This window comes from Pelodiscus sinensis, chromosome 2 (assembly GCF_049634645.1).
Source record: "Pelodiscus sinensis isolate JC-2024 chromosome 2, ASM4963464v1, whole genome shotgun sequence".
Lineage (NCBI taxonomy): Eukaryota > Metazoa > Chordata > Testudines > Trionychidae > Pelodiscus > Pelodiscus sinensis.
In genome coordinates, this window is record NC_134712.1 from 206,095,394 (window position 1) to 206,115,939 (window position 20,546).

A 20,546-nucleotide genomic window follows, 5' to 3' on the forward strand; every position below is an offset into this window, starting at 1 on the left:
AAACTACAGTCAGGCAGCATGGAGAAAGCACTGCTGGGCACCATTAGTAGTATGAGCAGGGTGCTCCAGCCATATTCCCTCTAAGCTCTGCAGCACAGCTTCACAGGTGATTAATCAGTCTCGCCCAGTCAGTCAGCTCCATGCATAGAGCCCTGAGCCTCTGACTCGGTGGGGCCGATTAGTCACCTGTGAAGTTTAGTGGGACGGCTGTGCTCCAGATGTATTGACAATTAGGCAAGAGAAGAGGTAAGACCACTGTCAATAGGCACCATGCAGATGCTTCTAGAAGAGAAGAATGAATCCAGACGGTGCATGATGTTTTCCTGGACCTGCTTCACTCTGTAGCCCCACTTATGGGTCTGGCCAATCAGTGTAGTCTGGTAGGACAGGTTGGTGCTGCTGACCTGAGGTGACTAGTAGTAGCTGTGGAACTTTATGCAGCCCTTCATCTAGGAAACAATAGCGAGCTTACCCCAACTGCACCTACGCCAAAGCACCAACATGAGAGCTCCCCTCAGAATATGCCTATCATTATCTGGAAGCACATCACTGTCCCTATGGCTGCTAGTCAGTAGCTAACCAGTTTGGTGTTGGTAGCTCTCAGGGCTGTTGTTAGGAGATGTGCCTGGCTCCTGAGAGCAAGTTGCTGACCCAGGTTGTACAAATTTGCAATGTGCATCAGGAGACCGACAGCTTTGAACTCCTGGGGTTCCCAAATTGTAGAGGGGCCATTGATGGGCCACAGGTTGATTTGTTCCTCTCTGTTGTCCCCTCCAGCCCCTAAGTTTAATCATCTAAAAGGGGCTTGTCTCCACAGTCATGCAAGGATCAGTTAATCGCTGTGGCATGTTAACTAACATTAGCGCAGCCTTAATCCTCAGATCTATAGGGACTTTTATGCAATGAAAAAATTGCACTTTTACTCTCAAAACCAGAGTGGACATGAATAGTGTTGCAATTCCAGCTGTTATTCTGGAAGATCCAGATTGCCCTCTGCTTCCCTAGTTCGTGAAACTTTTCACTGGACACTTGGATGAGACCGAGGAGCCATATAACTGAATGCCTGCGGAGTGCGTATTTGGCAGACCAGTCTCCTCTTTCACAAGCCTCTTGCCCTGTCGCATTTTTATTTTGTTACGGGTCATGGGTGTTTGCTGTGTCACGGGACAAAGTCTCACCGCTGGATGAGAGGCAGCAGAGAAGAGACTTTTGGAACAGCATGGAGTGTGGGTGAGTAACAAAATGTAAATACAGGCCTGAGAAGCCTTGTATTTATACCTTGGAAGAAGGGTGTATGGGAGGGAAACAAACCCAATTTTGGCTATGTGGAGGAATTTCCTCACAGAAAGATTCATTGTTGACTGTTTGGTTTCCCAATATATGGGGGGAAAAACCTCAGAGGGGTAACCCTGTTAGTCTGTAACTTTAAAAACAACTACTTGTCCTGTGGTACCTGAGAGACTAGCCAAAAAAAAAAAGGATCCTGTGTATATAGTTTGTTAGTCTCTAACGTGCCACAGGACTACTTGTTGCAGTATACGAAATTAACACACTAATGCATATGCTTTGTGAATGGTGCCCATTGAGAATGTGTATTATGTGGGACTGCTATAGCTTTTTTTCAAAACAATTGCAGCTAACAATAAAGTCACTTTATTGATGTGATAGATAATACAGTGAAAGCTAGAAAACAACTAAAACTATCCAGAGCTCAGAACACACTGTTTATGCAGATGGGGTCACAAGGATTTAAGGGGAGAGTAGCTGTCCTCTTCTGCAGGAGAGGGGAAATAATATGAGGATAGTCTGTCCCTTGTAGTTGGGGGAATAAAACTAAAAGGGGACCCCCAGCTTCCTGTGTTCTTAAAAGGCTTCCTGACTCTGTGTCATTCTCTTGCCAACTTCAGCACATTCCCTGTCCTCTTCCATTCTCATTCTTGTCCTGCAGCATGAATCTTTCCCTCTGTTCCTGTTAGGGCTTTTGTTAATCTTTCTTTGCCAGGCTTTCAGCTAATGAGAACACCCTTCTCCCTCCATGTGGGCTGTGCCGTGCCAGTTGGTAGGTGAATAGAAATAACCTACACAAGGAGTTACTGTACCAATATTAGAGCCATCACACCAAGGATGATATGTAGTTCAGCTCTCCAAAGTCTTGGTTTTGGAATTTCAGTCCTGTGTGATTTCCCTTCTAATGGGGTCCTTGTCCCATGGTACCCTTTCAGGCCTGTGCACAGGAATTTCTGTGGGGAGGTGCTTTTTTTTGTAAATGTGGACTGCAAGGGTACAAATGCACCCCCCCATGCTTCCCCAAGTAAGCGTGCTCCAGGTGGCATGGGGAACTCTGGGACTGATTCCCCCCCAGGAGCGAAGCCAAGCCCCATCCCTGCCTCACTCCTGGAGAAAGGGGGAGGGGGAATCAGCCCCAGCCTTCCCCCGGGCAGCTAGAGCATGGGGGAGAGAGGTTTGAGCAGTGCACTTCTCCTGCCTTCCCCTGGCTGGCCAGAGAATGCTTACTTGGGGGATCATAGCAAGGTGCATTCACACACACACACACACCCTCCCGCATACAGGCCTGCCTTTACAAGGACAAGATGTGGAGAGTCAAGGGACAGGCTACGACTTGCATGTTCCTCCAGCAGGTTGGGGGACATTATCCAGAGATCTGTCCAGCTGAGAAAGGTCCTGTTCAAAAAGACAAAGGGACAACCAGGAAGACATGCAGTGTATTGCTACTTGCCAGTTTAGCATCTCCCAGCCCCCAGAACACTAGCTGCATGGGCAGCCCTAGAACAGCAATCTAGCTTTGGATGTGTGCACTAAACTAGGCCACCTGCTTTGCTTACCATTCTTGTTTAACATACTGGCTGATGAGTGCAAAATGCACTGAAATAGAATTCTGCAGCTTTGATATATGGCTCGTAACAGGTTTAACAATGTGTGTACTACCACAAGTGAAGTCCTGGTGCAAAGCAAGATTCAAGGGTTGTAACAGCCATCAGAAAGGCCTTGCAGTGTCTCCACAATAATCACCTGGCTAAAAGGACCTTTGAAACCTCAAGTGGCCCACTACCTTTACATCTATGAAAATGTTTTAAGTCTAGTAAAGCTCAGGGCAATCAGTTCAAGTGTTGTGTAGATGTTCTATTGGTATAGTTTTTGCTTTTGTGGGGAGGGTCAGTATAGTGGATGTCTCCCACAGTCAGCATGGGGAAGGAGATGGGTGGGGAAAAAGCACAGATTGTGATGCATTTTAGTTTATTAGCATGGGATTCTATTTTGGGAATGGGAAGAAAGCCTCTCATTATTATAATTTTCTGGGTTGGGTGCCCTTTTGGACAGGGTGGAGAATATACAAGCAGGTGGAGGACGACTAAGGTCACTGCACAGGACTACACATCTTCCCTCTGCTGCAGCAATATCCAATAGGCTAGCATGTAGTCAGCATCTGGAGGAAAGATTCCTATAATCGTCTCCCTCCACCCCCGGCACTAACAGAGCAGAGCGTTCATTGTATTACAGCACTTAACACTTACTGGATGAAGGCCCATCTGCAGCATTGTTACTCTGGCTTTCAGAATATCTCTCCAACTAAGTTTCCATTGGCATCTTCAGCTGGCTGCAGAGTGTGCCAGAGAGATTTTGGCTGTGTGGAATTTCCTCACAGAAAGATGCATTGTTGACTCTTTGGTTTCTGAGGCACTGTTTGGTTTCATTGCAGGCTGTGGTCTTGTAACCATTCAAAGACAATTGGTGTGAGGTGGTGGCCATTAGATACAAATATGGTCTCAACTCCTCATAGTTTGCACACATAATGAGATCATGCCTGCAGGGCTTGTTTTTGTAATTTTGCCACAGCAGGTGTCTCCAGAATGCCCCTTTGCCTGCATGTGTTCCACCCTTACATCTTGGCTTGCCTATAATTAATGAAGGCTCTCTAAAGGCCAAGAGTCCAGATCCACAACATGCCTGGGCAGAAACACAAGGTGTGGTATCTGAAATAGACTCAGGGTCTGAGAACTCGCCATGAGCTTTGTACAACCAGATGTGCTAAGGGTATGTGACATTTAAATTTGGGGCAGGGAGGGTTATTTCTGGTGAAGAGGGGATCAGAAAGTGAACACACACCTAGCCCCTCCCTCACCAGCCACCCAACAACACTAACAGATCAGAGCTGGGCCAGAAGGAAGAGACTTAGTAGGGAGCAGAGGCAATAGCCCCAGCAGACCACAGGCTCTGCCCCTTGAAAGATCTTGTGACCAAATCTGCTGTCTCTACACCCCCTGCCTTAGACATACCCTGCTATTACTCCATCCACTCCTAGACTTTCTTCACCTCCATTGTCACTTCTCCCCATCATCTCAGCCCCCTCCACACAGTTATTTTGCTCCAAAGCCATCTCTTAACTCCACTGAATCTCACTGCACCCCAGCCTTCTATTCCCAGAAACCTCCTCAATCCCAGTGAATCCGCAGGCTCCATTCTTACACTCACAGGATCTATTTCAAAAACCTGCATGAGGCCTCTTGCTTCATTTTAAAAGTATTAACTGGCTTAATGAGCTAGCCGTTGGAGGGGGAATACATTCTGTAACAGGTGTATACAAATTGTGAGTTGTTTGTGTCCAATGCATGACAATGTAACCTAGGATTATGATAGCCCCCACCCACTTTTTTCAGGCCACTGTAAGCACTGGGTGAAGGACAAGAGCAGGAAGGTACTGATGGTGGTGGTAACTTCAAGTAGGATATGTCCACATGATCGGTATGACACTATAGCTTAGTCCAAAGCTGGAATCACTTTGCAAATGGATTAATTACCACAATATAAGACATAGGATAAAGCAAAAAAGATGTGAGTGCACGGCAGTTTGTCCCTGTGCCTCACGGGTTATTTTCATTAGTATTAGGTGTCAAAATACCTTTGTCAATCACATGCAAGCATCACATGCCATTCAAGTGTACCCCCAAAAAGCCCTGTGCAGACGAGAGGTCTCAGCTGAAGTGAATGGAGTTATGCCAGGTTACACCAAGGCTGTGTCTACATTGGCACCCCTTTCCGGAAAAGGGATGCTAATGAGACACTTCGGAATTGCAAATCCACGGGGGATTTAAATATCCCCCATGGCATTTGCATTTACATGGCTGCCTACTTTCAAGTAGGAATAAGGGATCTCCCGGAAAAGGGCTTATTTTCCGGAAAATCGCGTCTACACTGGCGCTTTTCTCCGGCAAAAACCCCGAGCCGGAAAAAAGCAGCAGCCATGTAAATGCAAACGCCGCGGGGGATATTTAAATCCCCGTGGATTTGCAATTCCGAAGTGTCTCATCAGCATCCCTTTTTCGGAAAGGGGTGCCAATGTAGACACAGCCCAACTGTCTGGCTCACTGCGTTTAGTTCAGGCCCATTTTAGAGCCAGACTAACACCCTTAATAGTAACCACATGTGCCATTGGCTCTGAAACAAGAAGCAAATTCTTCCATCCCTGGGTAGCTCCTTGGTACGATTGCCTTCATGAAACATTCATTGCAGGAGGGTATTTCAGAGACTATAAAACATATTGCAAGCAGAATATTTTCCACATTTCAGATGTTTGCAAAGCTGCCGTGGCATGGAAAGCTCAACAGAATATGTTCCTTCTGGCTTTAGCAGCCTTCAATTTAGATGCTACAGCAGCAGTCATACCTGTACTTGCATGCAAATTCTGCAATTACAAAGTAGCCTGCACCTCAACGTTAAATACAGCAAAAGATCAGATACAGAGGCTGAGCTCTTCTCACTCTCAATCATACCTTACAAAGGAGCTTCTAGCAGCGTGTGATCCTGGCCCTAGCTGGGAACTGTTTCTTACAACTATAGTCTCTTGTGGTGGACAGCACTTCCATTTAGCATTCAAGTTACTGCTTTTAAAACAAGCTCCGTGTAGATGGACTCACGAACCCCAAGAGCCCAAAATAAATGCCCCTCATGGTGATCCAGTGACAAGAAAGCATGGGTCTGGAGATTTTTAAGAACTGGAGTCTGATGAGACAGTATCATGCCTGACCCACTTGAGGCCTTGTCTAGAATACAGCTACATTGTATTAACTACATTGGTTCAGAGACCTAGTGTAGGCCTGCGGGACTGATGTAAATTGATTTGTTACCAGTGCAAGATCACAAGGAGAGGCCATGACTATTCTATGGGGACCAGGGGAGCTGACCGCCTCCACGGGCCCCTGGGCAAGGTGGGTGGGAGCCTGGCTCTGTGCTCCCAAAAGGGGAGGGGCCTCAGGCAGAAGGGGTGAGGCTGAGGTAACCAGCCTTCCATGCCTCATGGTGTGCACCATGTAGCTCCCCATCAGCCCTCATAGCCGCACTGAGTGTGCCACGCAGTGCTCCAGCGGCAATTTTAAGACCCCAGTGCTCTGGCTACCACAGCTGCCACAGTAACAGCAGCCAGGAGCCCCAAGGCCCTTTGAATTGACAGGCCCTGGGGCAACTACCTCTTTCCCTACTGGCAGCCCCATGGGGACTAAAGCTACATAGCTATGCCATCATTGTGATGCTAGCATTACCCTGTTTTGTGGGGATAGATGCAGCTTACAGTGATGGAAAGGGCTTTTCCCATGGCTATAGAAATACCACCGCCCTGAGCAATGGTAGCTAAGTCGACAGAAACATTCTTCTGTTGACCTAGCTGTGTCTATGCTGAAAGTTAGGTCAGCAAAGCTACGGTGTTCAGGATTTTTACTGAGTGCCATAGTTAATGTTGACCTAAGGTTTAAGGCAGCTAGGACAGAGATTCTATGCTGTGTCTCTTGTAGGGCAGTTAAAATGCGATTACTTTCCTAATCTCTGGAATTTTCTGTCCATTAGTTGACAAACTTTCTGTCGATTAGTCGATAAGGGTAGGCAGTCCCAGCACTCAGTCTGGCTAGCGCCAGTCCCAGCTGCCACTCTGCATAGCACAGTCTAGGGAAGCCATGTGCAAAGGCATTGAGTTGGTCCCTGCTCCATGATTTTCTTTTCATTCATCGCCCTCTCATCCCCCCCGTGGAGCAACGACCAACTCAGCGCCTTTGTGCGCCGGCTTCTCTCAGCTGTACAGTGCCGAGTGGCAGCTGGGAGTATGTGACTAATCCATACTGCTAATCGATAAGCTCCTGCTTATTGGTTAGTCGACTAGTAGATTAGTCACCAACATCCCTAGTCTCTTGTACACAGGAGTACTTTGTTACAGGTCATGCACACTTGTGGGTGGGCTTCTGCCACCTTTCTTCACGGTGAGTGGTACCTTTTGTATGAGAAGTTCCTTCAACTTCAGACTGCCTGGGAGGTAAGGCAAAATGCTGAGCAAAAGGGCCGGTAGGACAGGCTCTCACAGGGACTGGCAAAGAGCAGACCTCAGGCTGGACTCAGTTCACCAGGATTAACCTCTGGCGGGCAATGAGAAATTTATTTATCTGCATGTCCGCAGACATGGACTCTCACAGGTCCTGTTGGTCGCAGATCGCTGTTCCCAGCCACTGAGAGCTGCGGGAAGTGCTATCATGGTCCCTGTTGCTTCCTGCAGTTCACGTTGGCTGAGAACAGTGATCCGTGGCCAACTGGGGCTGCAAGCAGCTGTACTCGCAGATACACAGATAAATAAAGCGTCAGCCAACCCTGGCAAACTGTGCCCCACTTGCAGGCTGCTTTTTGCCCACCCCTGGGCTAAGAGAAAGAAAAGTTTACTACACTGAAAAAAGGACTTTCCTCCTGGCTAAACACTTCTCAGTTCTGTCAATGGCAGGTCCTAATGTGGCTGGGAGGGCACAAGGAGGAAGCTACTGCCATGTCTATCTGTCTCTACTTATCTAGACAGAAGACTTAAGCCTCCATCTCTGCAAGTCACCTGAACTGAGGCAGTACAAACAGGCTAGTTTAAGGTATGTCTACATTCGAGACTATCCCAGCAAAACTCATGTTGCTCTGGCGCAGGGGTCACCAACCTTTTTCAGCCTGAGAGAACTTTTTGAATATAAGTGCAATCCAGGATCTACCTCAAACCCAAACACCCTTGCCTCCTTCCCACCCCTTCTTCAAGACGCCACCCCTGCTCACTCCATCCTCCCTCCCTACAGGAGGGATTCAGGACTGAGGCTGCAGTTTAGAATGCAGGCTCCAGCTGGGCACCACTTACCACAGGTGGCTTCTGGGTGGTTGTGCAGAAGCAGGGAGCTAAGGCAAGCTCACCCCTACCCTGGCCCTGCACCACTCTCAAAAGAAGCCAGCAAATTCTCTATACCCCTACCCCCTCTGCTCTGTAGAAATGGGGTACAGGGTGGAGAGAGTGGCACCCTGACATCAGCAACCACCCCCCTTCTTCCATACACTGCACAGCAAGCAAGAGGCTCCCAGGGGTGAGGGTCACCTCCAAGATAGAGGGCAGGAGCCACATGACAGTGCTGAGAGGGGCAAATTAAGTGCCAGGACTTGATAGCCTCCCAGCAAAATCTGTCAGAATCACCTGTCAAAGGTTCCAAGATCTACCAGTAGATCCCGATCTACTGGTTGGTGACCACTGCTCTGGCAGATGAATATTCTACCAGAGTGACATAGTTAAACTGCCATAAGCACTTGTGTGCACAGTACTTTGTCACCATGAGAACCCTCTCCCATCAGTGTAGTGTGTATAGACCTGCACAAAAATTAACACTTTGCCTGAACAAAACCTCCCAGTTAGTCAGAGTTATGTCAGGGAACAATCCTGAACATGTTGGTGCATGAGCTCCTGAGGCATGCATCTTGCAGATCAGCCCAGGGAGAAAGCAGGCTATGGCCTCAACAGCTAACAATGGAAAATGTTTCTTTGCCTTGAGTGTAAGACTAAAGGTAGGGGAGTTTTATCTGGGGTTTTCAGAAGCACACAACTTCCTTCCACTCCTTGTCAAATCAAATATAATAAGTAAACAAGCAGATGAAAGATTAGGAGGGGGGTTTTTTTGTGTGTGTGCAGATTTTGTTTAGCATTTCTTTTAATGAGCAGATGAACTTTTTCTAGTCTTTTTGCATTACCAATTTAGTCCTGGCTATAAGGGAAGTGATTATCAACTTATTGACAAAGCTTTACAAAAAGCATGGACACAGCTAATCAAACAGTGAGCAGCAGGAAAGGTGTGAACTCCCTTTCCCCATTCTTAATAGGGCCACTTCAAAGCCTTCAAGGGATCTTTTAAATGCAAACAAGTCCATCAAGAAACACATACTTAAAAAACAATCCTCACTTGTTTTTATTCCCACCTTGTCCCCTGATTTTCCAGGGTGGTCCTCCCTTTGATCACCTGTTCTCTGAGTAGTCCTTTCCTGTTTAGGCCAGAAAGAGACTACACATCTCCCATTCTACTATCTCTTAGTTATAGCATCCATAACTCAGTAACTTTATTACCTCCAGCCTAGGCTAAGACAAGTGTCTACTCATTTAACCACTGCTCAGATCACCTCCCACGGGATATTGTGGAGCAATGACAGCTGCAGGCACCCTCCAAAGACTCCACACATGCCTTTGCAGAGCTCAGGTATTCTAGCATAAAGCTAACTGAGCTGAGAATGATTTCCCTAGTTTACTTCCAATATCTACTTAGTACATGTCCATGCCACTCCTCAGGAAGCTGTTTCAGCACATTGACAGTGCCCAGAGGGGTAGTAAGCTAGAGCTATGAGTAACCAGCTCAGCCAGGGTTGAGCAGGGGTTTGTAATGTGCTTCTAGCATGTGGCTTAACATTTGTACAACATGAGGAGGGAAATGAATTCCAGAGAACACCCTGCCTCCAGGCAGATTTATTTCCAACTCAACAGGCATACAACTGGTGTCTACACCTGTATCAACCATAATGTTGACAAGGACAGAGAAATTTTCAGTCATGTAGAGCTGGATAAAAGAAAGCCAACACCTAGGAAGCCTACTGACAGCCAATACTGATCCCTGAGTTCCCCTAGAACTATAATATGTTGCAAACATTAAGAGAAGTCTCACACAAGGCCACTCAGACAGCTCACTTGCCTCAAGTTACCTACATGCTACCTCACAGCCTGACCAATCATTTTTTTTGCCAGTGTAGAGGCAGTTGACTGGAGAAGTATGATCTGGTATCCTTCCCTTCCTTGTGCTTTCTGCTGGGGTAGGGGGTGTAACCCAGTTCCCACCGAAGTCAGTGGAAAGCCTCCTGCTGACTTTGGCCTGGGGGAAGGGTGTAGGGAGGTTGATTAATTCTGGTTTGGATCCAGCTGAATACAGGGCAGGTGTAGAGATTCACTTTGTTGCACTTGTCAAGTTTATACTCCAATAGGGTCCAACTTAGAGATTTTCACTTCTGTAGGTTTCCTCAGCTCATTGACAAAGAAACCAGTCAGTACAACATGGAGACAGAGGTCTCTATACTTCAGGCCTGCTCTCTAGCTCTTTTTTTTTTTAAATTCACTTCCTTGCCAGAGAATGACTTGTTTTAAATTAATTGCAAGAGAGAATCCTCTGATGTACTCTGAAAGACTACATTAAAAGAAAAACCTTTAGGCTGTTTCCTAAGGGAATTAATTAAGATGAAATCACCCAGGAAAAGAAATACAGGGCAAGGTAGTATATATCTTTACTAGGGTAATTAGAACATTTAATTATCGTGTAACTGCAGTGAAAGCATTATATAATATTTGTACAACATCATGGCTAAAGAAAAAGGAGCTGCTTGTCAGTTATGATCCAACACCAGTGTGCTTCCCCCTCTCCAAAAAAACAATGGCATATTAACAGATAGAGCAGAGAACAGGCATTGGATAATAAGGCTTTTAAAGATTTGCCATGGCTTTCATTAAGCAAAAAAGGACTGTTGATTCATGCAATGCAAACATCAGACTGCCTGCTGAGCATTTGCAGTACCTTTTCATTCTCTTGACTGTTTGATGAATGGGCCAGTCAGTGGGTCTGACTCTGAAAACAAATGCTGGACCCCTGTACAAACCCCCATACAATCATGGAGTCTCAAGCTGTAGGACTGATATATGGTTGGCAGGCTGAAGCCACACACACACACACACACACACACACACACACTGTGAATCTGAATGCTAGAAGACTGTTTCTAAGAGGCTCAGGTGGGAGCTGCAGTAGCAATGCATTGCATCAGGTGTCCAAATTTGCAAGACAGGAGGGTGACACAGCCCCTCATGTCAAAACCAACCCCCCTCCCCACCAGCTTGTACTCATCATGGTTAGACTTGGTGCTGTGATGGGACACCACTCCAAATCTGAAGTGTCAATAAGAATTTTGTAAGGGCATGTGTCGGAATAACGTTAGTGAGTTGAGACTGATTTCCATTGTACTGTGAGAGTGTGTCTAATGGTGGATCTGGATTTCTTCAGCAGCTTCTGCTGGTGTGGCCTTGTTGGATGATCCCTTCAAGACTGCTGAATGGCCCTACTGTAATCAGGAGATGAGAAAGTACTACAAAGCTCATTCTTCAAGGTTCTCTGAACCACAATTGCCTTGGACCACAAACAGAGGGCTTTAGAGGGATTTCAGAATGTGAACTGAGGTAGTTGCTCAGAGACATGCAGGAGGACACAATGAGTTTGCTCAGGCTAATACACCAGTGTAACCAAGCATGGTTGACTTAGAGGGACAAAGATTCCCAACTCAGAATGGTTGCTCCCCACACCCCACCACGTACTACTTGGTCACCAGTCAGGATGGGTAGGAACGGTGTCCTTCGCCACCGGTTGACAGAGGCTAGGAATGGGGGACTGGAGAGGGATCACTTGATGATTACCTGCTCTGTTCACTCCCTCTGGAGCATCTGGTATGGGCCACTGTTGAGCTAGATGGACCTTTTATCTGACTCAGTATGACCATTTTTATATAAAATGTACCCCCTCACTCCATACCAGGGAACAAGAAGAACCATAGTTATATGTAGTACAGGCTACATATACATTCATCCAACTACTGTTTACATACATGGACATGAGTTTATTTCACTTGGATTGTTGTACAAACTCCACCCACCCCCAAGATTTAAAATAACTGACCTTTATTATAGTTAAAATTGAAATTCTATTTTCAGAAAGCCAGAGTATTAGATCACACCAACCAATGCCAAATTCATACGAATAGATAAAATCTACACCAATATATAATGTAAAGTATCAAAGACAAATAACATGAAAACAGAACTCTAAAAGAGCATTTTACCAGTTTAGCAGCATTTTATCACAAGAAAGCCTCCCTTAGCCGCATAGCTCCAAAGTTGACTCTAATAATCCTGATCTGATGTTCAAACCTTGTACGCAGCCAGTCACCCTCACAGTAGCTTTTCCTACAATCCAGTAAGTAAATACTGCCAGAGTCTCTTCAATCTGCCATAAGTTGGTTGCATAGTCATTTGGATCAACTGATGGTTCTTACAACACTTTACGATCACCGCCATCTGCCTATATGATCAGGGTCAGCAAGGGTTCATAACATCAGTCCAGAAGGAAAAACTATAATAAATCCAGGTCTACATGATAGAAGATAGTTGATAGTCTAGCTATTATACTGATAAATCTTCCTAAAAGAAATACAGTTTATAATACCCCACAAACCATACATTTTTGCCAATATGCTGGTTCAGCAAGTGTTAGGAGCTATACCAACAGGAGACTGCTTTTGACAGGATAAGGGTCTTTCACTAGTGTAGAAATGTTGGGGGGGGGGAGGGAGGAGAAACGTCACATTCCCAACATCAAAGCTGTGCCAACAAGAACAGCTAGTGTCGAACTGACTTAGGTTCAGCTATGTGTATTGTCTACTCCTATTTGGTCTGGGTTACGTTTTTTTCTAAAGGATAGCAGTTGCAATCCAAGTCCAGAAGCTGCACTGGAGTGGGAGAATATTTCCAGGGGCAGACATAGTAATCCCTTAAAGCTGACCTTGCTCCCAGATTGTAATCTGCTTGTTGCCTTGTTTCGAGGAAGTTCTGCTTCAGTTAAATGAGTATAAATATTTATTCTCAGGACAGTTCTGCATGGGCATGGGAGGTCAATGTATATGTACATTGTTTAAGTACATAAAGCTTCACTGAAACACCTATTTATGCTCAGCTAAGCAATGTAACCATGCAAGCAGATAGCAACAACCTTTGATCTTTCTGCTGCCCATCCCTACCGCTCCTCATTGTATTTTAGACATGACACAAGGAAAGGAAAGGCAATCTATCTCTCTGGAGCAGAGGTCATCTTTCTTTGCCCCCAGTAAAGAACCAGCAGTTCTTTGGGCATTATAAAGTAATCATAATAAACTTGACAATAAGGCTGCTGGCAACTGACGTGTTTCCTGAAATACATAACTTTTAGATCAATCTTAGAGCGTCTGAGTAGTATTGAAACATTTTAAATGAGAAGATCCGAGTAAAATGGAGAAGATGGCTATAGAGGTTTCTCTATGAAGGGTTACAAAATTATTAACCATTTACTAACACGTTAAAATGTTCTGAGTTGTTACAGAGTTCAAAAGGAGCCATGACTATATGCACAACACTGGAAATCTAACTATAAGACATCTGTTTGTATCTAAAGTGCTTATAGCATCTATTAATCATTTATATTAGGGGTACACTTCTAATCTTAAAGTATGCCTGAGAAAACAGTTAGATAATACACTAGACTAAGAATACAACTCAAGTGAGTTGCAAGATATCTGCTAGCCACAGCACAGCATGAACCATTGGGATAATAGAAAAGAGCCTACAAATCTGGGTCATTTATTTTTCATCTAAGTCACAGGAAGTTTGTTTTCATTTGTTGCAGGATTTCTGTTCACTATCTAAAGAAAAAAAAGCAAAAAATAAAGACCCACAAAACAGGCTGAGTCAAAAGTAAATTACATTCCTCAAATGATAGTTTTTTTCTTCAAATTACATAATGTAATTGAATTTCATGCCCTATTGACTTCCATTATTATGCAACAGGCAGAATAGATTGAACAGAAAATCATATAAACTTTCATAACTTATTTAATATATCGAAATCCCAGTGTGCTTCAGATACAAGCTCAGCTTTCCGGGGGGAAAGATGCTGGTTTACAATAGAGAGCCCCATCAGTAAATTATTCCCATTTGTATTGTCACTAGAGTTTGAAAGCTGATTTCAGTGTTGTCAATGGATTCCAATGCACAGATTGTAATTAGCATTAGAGGTGACCTGCAAAATAAAGACAGCTGGGCTTGTGCATTTTGCTTCCTTATTATTCATGAAGAGGCCTGAAAGGGTTTGGGTTTTAAGTTGGCTTCTGCCTTGTGTATGTTTTTAATTTTAGAAATTCAAGTCCTGTCTAGCCTAAGAGTCCATAATGGTGGATAAGTAGTGATGTGACATCAACAAAACCAAGACTAAAAATTGAGTGGAAGGTGTTTTCAGTCAGAATTTAAAGCTTGATTTTGTTTGATAGGCAAGTTACAGAGTAGGATCTACAAATGTACTTGGGTGCCTTCTAAGTCACATTGAGGCACCTCTGTGATCCATAAAATTGCCCAGGCATTGCTTAATCTTGCAGGCCCCTGAAGTCACTCAGCACCTACATTTCTACAGTAAAAAGTTCCCTGGGCACCCATGCTTTTGCCTCTGGGCATGTACGCTGACACACACTCACTTCTAGGGTTTTGGCTGGACATGTTCTTGGAAGTTTAGTCTTAAATTAAAAACTAATCTTTAATTCCTAGAGACTCCAGGGCAATCCTGGAGGATTTTGCAACCCTACTTAGCTGACACCAAAGCCCCAAAGTGCTTTTCAAACCACAGGCAAAACAGGTGCAGTGCTGTCTAAATCAGGTGTTGGGCCCAATCTGGTAAGCAAGCTGAGAGTTCACCTGACTCCATCAAAAATGGCCACGTAAGTAGATTTCCCTTTTAACGGTTAGCACAATGCCTAGGGCACTCTCCTAGCATGGGGGAGAGCGCTAGTTCAAGGTTCGTCTCTGCCTGATGAGAAAGGAGTTGAATGAGGACTCCCTCCCCTTTGGTGAGTGCTTTGACTGCTAGGCTATGAAATACTCTGATGTCCATCTCCCTCAGACTGTCCAATTGAAGTGGTTCAGTTTTAATTAAATAAATGGTTAAATATTAATTGGGTCAGCAAGTATAAAAATGACTGTCGCCGACTGGCTAGAACAGTCGCTTAAGTGGTGGTGGATCCCTGTTCAAATCAAGGGTGCTAGAACCTTTTGGGGAAGGGGGAAAATCAAGGCCAAAGTGGCAGGAGAATTAAACTACTAGGCTGTGTCTACACTGGCATGAATTTCCGGAAATGCTTAAAACAGAATACTATTCCGTTTTCAGTTTTTCCGGAAAAGGAGCGTCTACATTGGCAGGCTGCTTTTCCGGAAAAGAGCCAATGTGGCCAATGTAGACGCGCTTTTCCGGAAAAGAGCCCCGATCGCCATTTTCGCGATCGGGGCTTTTTTCCGGAAAAGACTACTGGGCTGTCTACACTGGCCCTTTTCCGGAACAGTGTTCCGGAATAAGGACTTATGCCCGAGCGGGAATAGTTTTTCCAGAATAGCGGCTGATTTTGTACAGTAGAGCATCGTTGCTTTTCCGGAAATTCAAGGGCCAGTGTAGACAGCTCGCAGCTTATTCCGGAAAAGTGGCTTGTTTTCTGGAATAAGTGGCCCAGTGTAGACACAGCCCTACTTAATATCCTGTGGATGTAACTAACAAACCAGAATACAAAATATAGACATGTTATAAGGCATATAATTATAGTTTGAACAAAATAAGGCAATCTTAATTCTAAACAACTGAGACTGCCAATTATTTTTGCACTTCATGTATTGTATCTCGCTGTTATTTATCATTTGACTGTGTGTTCTTTACTATTAATAGTGCACTGTTATTTTTAAACAGCAACTTGCAGTTCTGTAACATTACAATCCAATCATCCTTGTTTATATACAATGCATATTTTTAAAATTGCAGCCCTAAATTGTAAATCTTTTTGGAAAAAGTCCTCAGCAAAACAAATAATAAGCAAGCAAGGAAGTAAACATGTCCCCATGTAAGATCTGCCGTGTACAATTATTTTTTCTAATGTTTTATAAAACAATTTGTTATAAAAACAATTTTTGTATTTATAGAAAACCAGACAAACACCATCACCAGGCTGTAGCAGGTAGGTGCAATATATCTATTAATTAAAAAAATATAAACAATGCAGTTTTTAAGCAAGTTATTGCTTAGGCTTGCAGTGGCTATCTAGGATGCATCCACTCTGATCTGGTAGTGGATCTTGACTGTTAGCAGTATGATCATGTTTTCCCTACAGCACATACCTTCCTTTTGTTAAAAAGTTGAGGACATTGCCTTATGCCAACCCTCCCCTGTTTGTGCCAGTGATTCAAACCCTTTTTCATTATGTATGAAGGGGGAGGGGTATTGAGGGACTTAAACCAGGGATCTCCCACATCTTGGGCAAGTGTTTTAAGCACTAGGCTAAAGGATTATAAGAGAATTGCTCATCCTCCTTTATGTTGTTAGGTGGTCCAAACTTGCCCATCAGATCAGTCCCAAACCACAGTTTTGTCAGCCAGCCACCTATCTTTCCTCAGCTCACAAATAAGATGAGATAGGTGCCTCTTGCAGCTCTAAATTTCAAGGTGGATGAATGCTTAGCACACCCTTCTGATCAGCATCTCCCATTGACTAGCTTGGGCAGCTCACCACCTCGCCTGCAGCTTTGTGGGTTGACTTCTGAGGCCCCTGTCTCTCCCCATTCATTGTATATGGAGTCTAAGCACTATGCTTTTTTAGGTGCCTAAACATTGGGTGTTATGACATTGAAGGAATCTGGGCCTTAATATTTAAATCAATGACTAATTCTTATTTGAAGCGAGGAAACAGAAAAATCTAAAAATATACATCTGAGATACTGCAAGCACTCCAGCAAATGCAAAAAAAACATTGACTTTCCTGATATGTCTAAGGTAAATAACTTGAAAACTTTGCCTCCCTTACAGGAGAGGCGAAAGGAGAGGAAGGGAAACAAAAATATCACATGCTTGCAGATCATAAATACTGTGGCATGAAGCTTCCCAGAATTTAGACATTCCTCCAGCTAAATCATCTCTGGAAAGGAAATGAAGCACTGGAACAAATTATCTAGGAAGGTTGTGGAATCTATCACTGGAAGTTCTCAAGAACAGGACAAATACTCGTCAGAGATGGTTTAGCTCAGAGGAGAGGAAACTAAAGCCCATGAGCTGCAACCGGCCCACCAGCTGTTTGATCTATTCCTCAGGTGCCAGTTGGGGAGTAGAATCAGGGGCTTACCCTGCTTCACACGGCTCCAAGATGTCACAGCACATACCCCTTTGAGCCAGCTCTTATGTGTAGGGATAAACAGAGGGTCCAAGCACCATCTGTGCAGTTCCTATTGGCTGGGAACCACAGTCAATGGGAACTGCAGGGGCATACCTGGACATACCACTTCATAGGAAGAAGCCAGTAGAGGTTACATGCCACTGCTTCTGAGAACTACTTGAGGAGGTAGAGCACAGCCTGGAACCTGCACCCAAGCACCTCCTGCACTCCTACTCCCCACCCAAGCCCAGAACCCCCTCCTGTCTTCTGAATCCCTCAGTCCCAGTGCAGAGCCCTCTCCCACATCCTGAGCTCCTTCCTTCTGGCCCCACCTCAGAGTCCACATCTCAACCCCAATTCTAAGAGCATTCATGGCCTTCCATGTCATTTCCATACTTTGAAGTCACCTTCAAACCAAAAAGTTTGCCTTCTCTGGTCTATATAATACCTAGTTCTGTCTCATCGCAGGGGGCTGGACTAGATCTATCAAGGTCCCATCCAGTCCTACATTTCTATTATTGCAAGATCATAGTAGGGAGAGTAATTTTCTGTTCTGTGGCTGGGCCAACAGCTCCTGTGTTCTCCATGGAAAAAATAATTAGTGGGTGCTCAGCACCCACCAGCAGCCTACTCCCTCCTTCTCACCTACCAGCAGTTCTACCAATCAACCCCTCTCCTTCCCTCCAAACTCCTCCAACCCATTGCAAATAGTTGTTCTGTGCCATGTAATAAGAAACTCCAGGAGGAAGGTGAAAGAGCACTAACAGTATGCACTCAGGGAAAGAGGTAGGAAAGAGGTGGCAGATGAGGCCTTTGGGGGGGGAAGGGGAGATCAGGAACCCCACTCCCAGCTACTGGGGAAATCAACACCTGTTCTTCTTTAGATTTCCCTACTAATCCTAGGGGAACTAGCCATGGTTACCTCCAGAGCTAAATCTGCAAAGATTCTCTGATGACCCCATGCTTGCAAAAAATGAAGGTTTTGCGAGAAGTGAAGTCCTCTACTTTCAAGCCAGAAAAATTTAATCAATACAGTCTGGCTCAGGGTTGATAGGAGCTTTGTTTTGTGGAATAAAGTATATTCCTCAACTTGATGTGAATTAAATATCCCTTTATAAGAATTAGGACTCTTTTTGGACCTTTCAGCCACTGAGAGGACAGAAGTCAAGTCATTGTTAAAATATTTTCCTGTGTGTTGCTTCTTTGGTTCCCTGTGGCTCCAGCAACCCTACAAGACTGACTGGCAAAGCCCTTACCCACACTAACTCACATCAGGTCTGGTACTCATTGCCCCAACATGCTTATCATAATAGGTTATGTGCTGGAAATGTGTCATTTTTTGTTGGAGACATCATGCTTGGCAGCCAATAAACCCTCAGCGTTGCAATACGCATTGAGTTGGTCCAATGACACTGAGGTCACTGGGCTGCATGCACATTAGGGTTGATGGTGATGACAGTGCTAGGATTCATTGAGCTAGTGCTCATGGAATTCAGCATGCTAGTGGGATCATTAGCTTCCCTGACTGCTGTCGGGTATGGGGGGGGCAGGGTGGTGGCAGAAAGAATGCAGCTCCATTGCCTCCCCCCTTTTTTTTGGAAGACAGAGCATAAAAGTCAGCCTCCCTTCTCGCCCTTTGACTGGTTCACCTACAGACAGAGGGCAATGAAAGTACATTTACATCTAAAGTAAACAAAGCCATCAAGCTAAACAAGCAGGGGTGATGACACCAGGGGACAGAATCAATGAAGCCTTCTCAGTTCTTGAGACAGAAGCCATGGACTTTGAGTAACATGGGGGGAGGGGAAGGAGGAAGTCTTTCGAATTACCCATCACTTAGGCTTCTCCCAACAATATAGCTTCTGCCACTGGCAGCGTGCTCTCCCTTTGGCATAGAGCAACATCACCAGAAGTATTCACACCAAACTGGTGGATACACAGGTCTGTGCCACCGTGCACATCGTCTCCACTCCCACAGCTCCCAGTTCTGAAGAACATTGCTCCTTCTCATATCAGATGAGAGGTTGCCACTGGCAAGCAACAGGAAAAAGTATGCACCAACCCCAGCCTACTGCTGCACAATGTCCTTTTTTAACCACCAGTTGCATGCTTCCCATCATATTGCCCATTATAATCTCATCTGCCATACCAGGATATTAGGGCAGAAATAATCTGGTGAGAGCAATGGATCTCTGTTAAAATTCCCAACCAGTCCCTTGTCGCCAACCCCACAAACTTCCTGTCTGGTTTTGACTTGCCTCGTTGTTAGTGGTCCCTGTTGAACAGGTTCTGGACTAGGCAAAGTCTTCATGCAGCCAACCAGTATCTCTGGGGTCCATGTGATAGCTAAACACAGAACATGATGCACACTGTTAATGAATACCTGCTGATTAGGTTCAGCGATAACCTAGGAGAACTGCATCATACCAATGAAGATGCCATTGCTTGGCTAGATGACTATGTCCACACTAAGTAAACAAACCAGAAGCCCTGCAATGGCACAGCTGCATCAGTATAGCTGCAGCACTGTTCATACAGGCATGACAGTCATCAGTGTCTAGCCAGAAGTTCAGGCTTTGCCTAGTCCTCACATTTCCAACCCTCATGGTGGAGGGAGGAAGTCACTTCCTATTGGCCCTGGGAAAATATGGAGGGTGAACAATTACTGAAAATTCTACCTGTCACATTACCGAATTGGAGGGAAGCAGCCAGATCACTGCTGCACCCCTAGGTGGGGGTGTTGGCCCCAGAAATTGGTATAAAGGGGAGCTATGTGGGGTATTGAATGGGAGCTTATTGTTTGCTGATCTTATGTACACTATTTATGTGAGTGTATAATGTATGTGTGTGTAGGTAGGAATCTGTAATCTGTGTGGAAGCTGAATATTTCTCTGAATGTGGTTAAGCATTGCTATGGACAGGCTGATTAGCCAGGCCCTGTGGGACAATGGCACTTGATGGGCCAAAGACACACCCAAAGAATGGGGGCTGTCACCTGAGAGCAGCCAGCAGGAAACACAGAGATTGGCCTCTGACCAGGTGACCTGCTGCATACAAGAAGAGGAGGCCAGGAAGGAGGTATAAAGAGGCCATGTGGTCTATGCCATCTTGTCTTCAGCTCAGCACTTCATCCCAGAGGCAGCATTGCAGGGATTGAAGGGCCCGAAAGACCTGTGGACCCATCCTGATCTTAGGATGTGC

At 45.1% G+C, this 20,546-nt stretch overlaps 1 long non-coding RNA gene across 1 annotated transcript; it reads left to right on the forward strand.

Moving 5' to 3' along the window:
- The first annotated feature begins 1,023 nt into the window (after positions 1-1,023).
- On the forward strand, positions 1,024-17,466 carry LOC142827332 (uncharacterized). Its single transcript, XR_012902027.1, has 3 exons — positions 1,024-1,230; positions 16,124-16,158; positions 17,003-17,466. It is a non-coding gene; the product is annotated as an uncharacterized LOC142827332 (long non-coding RNA).
- The last annotated feature ends 3,080 nt before the right edge of the window (positions 17,467-20,546 follow it).